Below are 9,873 nucleotides of genomic sequence, written 5' to 3' on the forward strand. Positions count from 1 at the left end.
TCTGCTCTGGCTGGAGACCAGGTGTTCAATATATATGTATAGGGTGGCAGCTGCAGCTCCCCACACATGGTGTCTGTTCACAGCTATTATTCCCTAAAACACCAGGCATAAATCATGAATAGAACATCAAGGCAGAGGACCAACAAGAAAGTGCAATGCTTGAACAACATCCCAAGCCCCACTAGGATAGACCATGGGCCATCAAACAATCTCTCAAAATGTAAGAGTAAAGCAGAAAAGGTGCTTTCTAACCACAGTAGAAATTAGAAATCAGTAACAAAGCTTTGAAATTCACAAATATGAGCCAGGTGGAAGTGGCACATGCCTTTAATCCCAGCACTCAGGAGGCAGAAGCAGGCAGGTCTCTGTGAGTTCCAGGCAATCCTGGTATACAGGGTGAGTTTCAGGACAGCCAGTGGTACACAAAGAAACCCTGTGTCAAAAACAAAACAAAACAAAACAAAACAAAAAACAAAACAAAGAAAAAAATTCACAAATATGTAAAAATTAAACAATGTTTTCCTAAGTAACCAATGGATCAACGAACTGATCTCAAAAAAGAATGGAAATACAATGTAGCCAACGTAAGTGGAAGTGTATAGCTTTAAACATCTCCTTTAAGAAAAATGGGGCAAGGTTGGCTCAGTGGATAGGGGCACCTGCCACAAAGGCTGACAGCCAGTCCTGGGACCCATGTGAAGAAAGAACCAACTCCAACAACACGTTATCCTTTGACCTCTGTGACTCATGCACCCACATACCTGTAAATAAACATAATAAAAGAAAAACCATGAGGCTCTCAAGATATTGATCTGCTCTTGGTAGCATTTACAAAACTGGTTTAAAAAAAATAATGTTTTGTCATAATTATATTTTGGGCAGCAAAGTTTGTCAGGCTTTTAACTATGTAGAGAATTGAGTCCAGAAATCAAGTCATTAGATTAGAAAGTCTGTTTTTGACTAAAGGATGTCTAAATGTTATACAAAAGCAAAAAATAAAATCCAACACTCAAGACTGATAAAACTTTCCTTCTGAGTGTTTGACAACCAAAGCTTGGAGCCCTAAACCAATGAGGATTAGGGGGTTAAAAGGACAGCCAAGAGTTTGACCCTTGCCTTCCAAGGGCAGCCAATAACTAGGAATGATGGGAAGCTTTTAGAAGGGAGTCACCAAAGGAAAATGTCCCCTATGTTTCCAAGGGAAGCCATGTGGTTAGCAAAACCCTGATATCCCATGCAGATGGAAGGGACGGTGGAGGATAATGAAAAGACCCATGGGCTCTTTAAAAGTTTCTACCACTAACCCCTGTGGAGTTCAAACAAAGTTCAAATGACCGATCAATGGTGGAAGGTTAACGTTTGTTCATCTTGTCTTAGCTAGAGTTTCCTTGCTGTGAAGAGACACCATGACCACAGCAACTCTTAGAAAGGACAGCATTTGACTGGGGCTGGCTTACGATTTCAGAGGTTTAGTCCATTACCATCATGGTGGGAAGCATAGTAGAGTCCAGGCAGACATGGTGCTGGAGGAGCAGAGAGAGTTCTACATCTTGATCAGGAGGGGACTCTTCCTCACTGGGCGGAGCTTGAGCACTAGGAACCCTCAAGCCCATCTAAATAGTGAGACACTTCCTCCAACAAGACCACACCTATTCCAACAAGGCCATACCTCTTAATAGTGTCACTTCCTGTGGGCCAAGTATATTCAAACCACCATGCACCTACGTGTTCTTAAACACTCAACAGAAAAGTACTAAAAATGAAGTAAAACCAAGCTCTACATGAAGCAGTTCACCTATGCTGGCTGTGTCAAGGTGTTCTTTCAGATGAACAGCTGTAGACTACTCAAAGGGGACTTCACCAGGTCTTATTAAAAGTACTACAGGCCGGGCAGTGGTGGCACACGCCTTTAATCCCAGCACTTGGGAGGCAGAGGCAGGCGGATTTCTGAGTTCGAGGCCAGCCTGGTCTACAGAGTGAGTTCCAGGACAGCCAGGGCTACACAGAGAAACCCTGTCTCAAAAAACAAAAAAATATAAATAAATAAATAAATAAATAAATAAATAAATAAAAGTACTTCAACAACTTCGAGACTCCAGAAAATTACTAAAGTGGGTTCACCTGTCAAAGATAAACAGTTTTCCAGAAAGCACCCAAGGTGAGACATGAGAAAGCATGATCGGAGTAGGAGCACAGTGGAGCTTGATGCATCTAGGGTCCCACAGTCAGAGACCCACACTTTAAACTATCCAAATTGGAGTGGTCTTGATAACTTATGCTCACCCTCGCCTGGGTCCTGCCTGGGTCCCATCAGGCAAAACTTTTTGTTGAAAGCCATGAAAAAAAAAAAACAAAAAACAAAACAAAACAAAACAAAAAAACCTTCAAAATGCTCTAGTCTTGGGCCATTGAGAGATCTCAACAGTTAAGAGCACTTGCGGCTCTTTCGGGTGATCCGAGTTTGGTTCCCAGCACCTGCCTGGTGACTCGCATTGCCCTACAAGTCTTGGGCTCCGGAGGGCCCCCAGGACATCACTTGGCAGCCGAGACATACTAATTGATCACATCTACCTGTATCCTGTCTTGATTCTCTCATGCCTCGTGGGAGCTTTCAGAAAAGCTAAAACCTTTTTCTCCTGCCCTCCATGCTCAACATTGTCTTCTGACCTTTCTGGTCTGTTCCCTAATGAGAAATTTTCCTTCACACCAGGCCTGCTGCTGCTTGCTCTTCCTTTACACTACTATGTCCTCAGTCATTCTTTAGGTGGCTGTGGATTGCTGTCTGTATGCAAGTGAGGTCAGTGAAATCTTAATTAGTCAGAGAAGGCTAGAGTCTGTGATTGGACAGTGGAAAAAGAAGGTGGAGCTGAAAAGTTTTAGAGAGGGGACATAGAGACCAAGAGCCCTGGAGAGAGAGATGGAGACAAGGAGACAAAGTGGAACCTACAGGAATGGAAGATGAACCCGATCCACGTGGCCTGGAAAGGCCACAGGTCACTATGGATACCATAGAAGGGCAACTGAATAAGGAAGGGCCCATTTGTCCAGTCTAGGTGTGCGGCTTGCTGGTATCAATATCAATTGAGTTTGGAGTTCTCTGTGTGGGCATTTTGGAGGTTATAAATCTGACTGATAAATTATAACCCTCTGGAGTTTTTCATTATAAGGGGAGAGGGGTTAAGAGCCAGTGGCCACCAGTCTTGGCAGGCTAGCTGCAGGGAAGGATGGTTTGGGAAGTTTGAGTAGTTCAGTGGCAGGCAAGCCTCAGGAACCAAGGGAAGATGTAGGGTTTGCAACTCCCAATGCAGGAGGGCAGATGGTGTTGCAGGCACATAGCTGGCTCCAGCATGGATTAGGTTTTAATAATTACATGCTACAGGTGGCTGTAGCTATGCTTGATCCCTCCTATTGCTCTAAGGGGGATTTCTTATTCTGCTCCATATTTTCAATCTCTCCCTTTTTCAATGGCTAATCAACTTTTTTTCCCCCAAAATCGTGCCGGGCAGTTGTGGCACATACCTTTAATCCCAGCACTTGTGAGGCAGAGGCAGGTGGATTTCTGAATTCGAGGCTAGCCTGGTCTACAGAGTGAGTTCCAAAACAGCCAGGGTTACACAGAGAAACCCTGTCTTTAAAAAAAAAAAAAAGAAAGAAAGAGAGAGAGAGAGAGAGAGAGAGAGAGAGAAACCAAAAAAAAATTGTGACAGAGTTTTACATGGCTCTAGAACAAAGATATTGGCCCATCACTCCTGGGCCAGATCCTAAGACATCATCATACCTTACACTGGGTCAGCTTGAGACATGTGGAAAGAAATGTGGAAAGAGGGAACCTCAATTGAAAAACTACCTCCATTACACTAGCCTGCAAGGGAGTCTGTGAGAGCATCTTCTTGATTAGCAAATAATACGGGAGCTCCCAGCCTACTGTGGGCAGTGCCATCCCTGGATAGGTGATCCTGGGTTGTGTAAAAAAGCAAATGCAGCAAACCATGAAGAAAGAGCAAGCCAGGAAGCAGCGCTCCTCCATGGTCTTTGTTTTGGTTTCTGCCTTGGCTTCCCTTGGTGATAGACTGTGACTGGAAAATATAAGCCAAATCAAGCCCATACTCTCCAGGTCGCTTTTGGCCATGGTGTCTTTGTTACAGCAGTAGACAGCCACTTAGGGGTTCCGTGGCTAAGAGCACTGGCTGCTCTTCCAGAGGATCTGGGATTCAATTCCCAGCACCCACATGGTGGCTCACAGACATCTGAAACTCTAGTCCTAGGGAATCCAACAAACTCTTCTGGCTTCCATGGTTGCTAGACATGCAATAGATGATATGTATGCAGGCAAAACTTCTAAACCCATAAAACAAAGATTTCTTTAAGTAAATTAGGTAAAAATAATTAAGTAAAAAAAAATTTAAGTAAATTAGTCTTCATACCTGCTTCTAGATTAAGAACACATAAGTGATTGCCGTAATTGTATCCCTACATTTGTTCCTCTTGCATCATGATTCAAAGAGCTCAGAGACTCCTTCATGGCTGTCACGTTGCATGTGCCTCACTGGACTCGCTTCCCCTAACGTCAGCTTTAGGGAGCACTCTTTTCTACCTACCTTTCCTTCAACCCTTGGAGCACTCTAGATATCCCCCTTTGACCAGATACATCTCCCTCATGCACTTACTTGGGAGCTTTGTTTAGAGAAGCCAAGAAGTCATTAAGAGCCAAATCCTCCTGATGTGTAGGTTAGCCTTTACATTTTTGAGAATTACATTGTCTACCTTGTCTGTAAGGAAATGGAAATAGGGTATTTATGAAGGAAATAGAGACTTAACTCTCTGCTGGCCTTGGCCACTTTCCCCTGCTAATAATATATAGGATGCTGTACTTCTTATTAATAAACTTTCTTGGGGGCCGGGCAGTGGTGGCACACGCCTTTAATCCCAGCACTTGGGAGGCAGGGGCAGGAGGATCTCTGAGTACCAGGCCAGCCTAGTCTACAGAGTGAGTTCCAGGACAGCCAAGTATACACAGAGAAACCCTGTCTCAAAAAACCAATAAAATAAAATAAACTTTCTTGGGAGAAAATTTGAATAAATGTAATCATGTTACGTATTCTTCAAGTCTTTTTTTTTTTAAAGATTATTTATTTTACATCTATGAATACACTGTAGCTGTCTTCAGGCACACCAGAATAGGGCATTGGATCTCATTACAGATGGCTGTGAGCCACTGTGTGGTTCTGGGAATTAAGAGCTCAGTGCTTTTAACCACTGAGCCATCTCTTTAGCCCTCTAAGTCTCTTGTGGCTTTTGTGACAGTTTTCATGGAATGGTATGGCTTTCATCTTGTGCACTGTCCAGTAGCCAGTGGCTTGATGTATTTTTGTTACATATGTGTGCTGGTTGGGTTTTGTCAACCCAAACCTCAACATATCTGGGAATTGCCTCCAGAACAGGATATCCAGGTAAAATCTTTTTAAAATTAATTTACTTATTTGATGTATGTGAGGGCATCAGAACCTATTACAGATGGTTGTGAGCCACCTGGTGGTTGCTGGGAATTGAACTCGGGACCTCTTAACCACTGAGCCATCTCTCCAGCCCCCAGTGAAACCTTTGGCAAAGGAGTTAAGACTTCTTTCTTCTAAAGCTGCTCCAGAGCAGAAGAGGGAAGGAGCTGCTCCGCATTGCTGGTGTGTCCACAGAGTTGTTGTAGATTGTATTTGGAGGAGGGAGGTGATCACAGGAGGTTAAACGTCAGACTGTGACAATGCTCACAAACTAAGAGGGCCTTAGTGTGGGAGACAGGTGTCAGCAGAGATGGTAATGGTTGTTATTTCTATGGAAAGAAAATCCCCTGGAGCTTAATGGCCTGTAATCTAGAATCTATCAAGTATGCCACTGAGCTGGGCGTAAGAAAGGGCCAAAGACCCACTATGTTTGTCCCTCCAGCCTCAGCAAAGCAGCATGGTGTGGCCCTCAGCACTCCCCCACCCCGACCCTTTTCCAGCAGGCCAGTGGCTATGGTCAGCATACTTACAGCACAAGTTATGATGATTTGACCCAGGGGACTGCGGCAGGAGACTACACCACAGGTGGCTATAGTAGATCATCTCAGGCACCAAACAAGTCCACTGGTTCCGGGCCTGGCAAAGGAGTATTCAGTATCTTCAGGCACTGGCTTACCTGATATGACTGGTTCTGTCTACACAGACTTTTGACAAGCAGGGATTTCATGCAGGGACTCCTCCACCATTCAGCCTGCCCTCTGCCTTGGGCTCCACTGGGCCCCTGGCCCCTGGAGCGGCCCCTGGCTACGCATCTGCTCCATTCCTGCACGTCATGCCGGCCCATCAGCAGCCCCACTCCCAGCTGCTGCACCATCACCTACCGCAGGATGCCCCGAGTGGCTCTGGTCAGCGCAGCCAGCCCAGCTCCCTGCAGCCCAAGTCTCAAGCCTCCAAACCCACGTACTGCAACTCTCCGTACTGGACAAACTAAACCCTGAGGAGGAGAGGGTGGGCTCCTGGGCAGGAAAGAACACATGGAGCACATTTCTGGGAGCCCGGTGCCCTTCCTAGAATTCTGAGACAGTTATGTCAGCTGAGCCTCTGTAGAAAGCCTGCCTCCTAGACCCACTATTGTATGTAATGTATTTATGTATGTATTTGTAAATGTGAGCAAAGCCTAGAGGAGCTGGGCTGTGGCTACAGGTAGCATACAAGTATGCTCTCCCGGTCTGGACATCCTTACTATAGTCAAGTAGGCACCACCCCACCCTGCTGCCTTCAGACCTGCCATGTGGGCCCAGCCCAGGGGCTGGTGGTTTGGGGCCGGGTCAGTACCAATGAAGAATTACAACTTATCTCATTCCCTGTGAACCATTATGTTTTTCCCTCTGTAATTACTTCATACTTGTTTTTGAAAAGCTGATCCTTTTGTCATTTTGTCATGGTTCTCCTTTCAACAAATCAATCTGGAAATAGAAGAAATGACCCCTGTCCAGCATAAGCCTGGTGCCTACTTGTCTGCGCACAACAGGGGCTTCTGCTCTGCGTCTGGTCCTGCTCTGGGGACTTGTCTTTTCTGACCAACCATTTTTTAAAAAAAAAGTCTGAACTAGGTCTCTCAGAGATGTTCAGCCAGTCAGCTCCCTTATAAAGAAATCAAAGATCTGCTTCCATGTCAATGAAAGCCTGTCTCCAAACAAATGTTCCTCTATATCGGTTGTCCTCAACCAGATGGACAACTGTTTCAGGGTTTTCTCTCGCCCAAACTCTACCTAATAAAATTCTGAGAGGAAAAAAAAAAAAAGAAAGAAAGAAAGAAAGAAAGGAAGAGAGAAAGAAAGAAAGGGCCAAAGACAGAAAGTTAGAGACAGCAAGAGCAGGGGTGTGGGAGCTAAGGCCGCCCAAACCCCTGGAAAACCCTGCCTAGAAGCCGTCATACTCCCGTAGGTCCGCTCACCAGAAGGCAGCACGCAGGAGAGCCGTGGTCTTTTGGTTAAAGGATGCTAGGAGTGAGGGGTTCACAAGACTCCACTCTCCCCAAGATCATTTTCTTCTCTGGCATAGCCACTGGTAAGGTTCCCTGTGTTCCTGTAAATGCCCCCTCCCTCCCCCTCCTGTGAAAAGCCCTAATTAAACTCCCTGGGTCGTGAAATAAATAAACGCATGAAAGAGAAAAGAGGCTAGTTGGGACATGGAAGGGGATCAACAGGAGCCCTAAGAGTAAGAGTAAAAGAATAGAAGATCAAAATATATATGTGTATGAAGGAATCATATCCGTTAAGTGTAATTAATATGTATCAATACACAAAACTGTAAAATCCCACAATTATTTCAAAGTCTTGAGGCAAGATAGCTAATTATGATGGAGAGGAGACATTAGTACAGGTACCACAGAGGCTACAAGAGGGTGTAAACACCCTTTGAGCTGGAGCTCCAGGTGGTTGTGTGACATGGTTGTCTGGATTCGAACTCAGGTCCTCTGGAAGAGCAGCCAGTGTTCTTAACCACTAAGCCATCTCTCCAGCCTACAAAATTGTTAAAATAGCCAATGGATGATGACTTCAATTCAATGTCCTCCTGACCTAGAAGTAAGTATCTTTTTGTCAGTATTGTTTGCACACATATGCATGTGTTTGCATTCATTGGTGTGCATATTCAAGTCTGGGCACATGTGTGTGTGTGTGTGTGTGTGTGTGTGTGTGTGTGTGTGTGTGTAGGCCACAGAACAGTCTCAAGTGTTATCCCCAGGCCCCTCTCTTTTTCAGATCCTGTCCCTCACTTGGCCAGCAAGTGAGACTTGCTCCTGGACTTCATCAGCTTATGTCTACCCACCCACACCCCCCACCCTGCTGAGATTACAAGCCAACCTGCCATTCCTAGCTTTTAACGGTCCCCCCTACCCCCCACCCTGCTTCATTTGAGTTGTAAGTGTTAGTTACCTCAGGTGAGCGATGCTTTGCCACTGAGAATCTCCCTAGCCCCTGTCAACCAATGTGTTTATCTCCACTAGATTCTCTTCTCCACCTGCAAGCCCATGCAATGTACCTTAAAAATCTCTTCTCCAAGAGCAAATTCTTTGGAATCCCCCTCATATCTAGTTAGAGATTCAGTAGCTTTAACACCTCAGATCACAAATATACCTGCTGAGCCACTTGGGTGCTGTTATTTCAAACCTGGGACAAATGGCAGAGGTGCCTATTTAACATATCAAAGAGGACCGGGCACATATCAAACCCTCAACCTCTACCCTACCAGAGCCAGCCCCCTACCCTGAACTCTCCAGCCCAGCACGCTGGGCTGCTCTTCCCTATATAATCCAGACATTTTAGTTTCTAGCTCTCTGTACCTTTGGGCCTCCTGGCTGTTGCACCTGGTTCCCCTCTCTCTCCTCTCCCTTTACCTCCTGTGCAACCCACCCCACCCTGTCACGTGGCTCAGGATCATGTCCACCCTGGACTCACCCAGATGCTCTGCCTTATCTAGGAGCAGTTATGTGATGGCTAACATACATTTTTAAGTTATTCTTGAAAAGACATTCATGATTATTTGTTTGGTTGAGGGTTTGTTTGTTTTGTTTTGGGTTAGTGAGATCAATTCTTTTTTTTTTTTTTTTTTTTTTTTTTTTTTTTTTTTTTTTTTTTTTTTTTTTTTTTTTTTTTTGTTTTTGTTTTTGTTTTTTCGAGACAGGGTTTCTCAGTGTTGCCCTGGCTGTCCTGGAAGTCACTCTATAGACCAGGCTGGTCTCGAACTCAGAAATCCGCCTGACTCTGCCTCCCAAGTACTGGGATTAAAGGCGTGCGCCACCACCGCCTGGCTAGTGAGCTCAATTCTTAGCCCAATATACCTTTGCCATAGATAGCATTGACATAGGAGTCTCACTTGAGGAATCCTCTGTTGGATTGGCCATTGGCCTGTGGGTCTTGCCTAGGCAGGTGGGCAACCGTGGGGGTGGGGGTTAGGGGTTGTATTAGGATCTTAGCTGATAAAGCAAGGAGGAGCTAGTCAGTAAGCAGCGTCCTGCTTTAGCCTCTCTCAATGATGGAAAGACTAAGATGAAAGAGCCCTTTCCTCTCCGAGTTCGTTACAGTCAGTGTTTATCTCAGTAACAGAGACGTGAACTAGAAAAGGCAGCCGAACTATTATCTTTACTTTGGCCCTTTTAGCTTTATTATTATCTGAGGACTTCTAGGTGGGGAGGATGTGTTGTGAAGAGCTTGTATACTAAAGCTTCTCCTGTCGATATTTCTTAGTTCTTTTCTCTTAAAAGAGCCTTCACTCTCTCACTATTGAGGGACACTTTTAAAAACAGGCGAGGGCGCGTTCATTCGCCCCTAAGTGAAGCACAGTTCGTTTTTTGTTGTTTGGTTGCTTTTTTTTT

This window comes from Mastomys coucha, unplaced genomic scaffold (genome assembly GCF_008632895.1).
Source record: "Mastomys coucha isolate ucsf_1 unplaced genomic scaffold, UCSF_Mcou_1 pScaffold22, whole genome shotgun sequence".
In the NCBI taxonomy this organism is placed as follows: domain Eukaryota; kingdom Metazoa; phylum Chordata; class Mammalia; order Rodentia; family Muridae; genus Mastomys; species Mastomys coucha.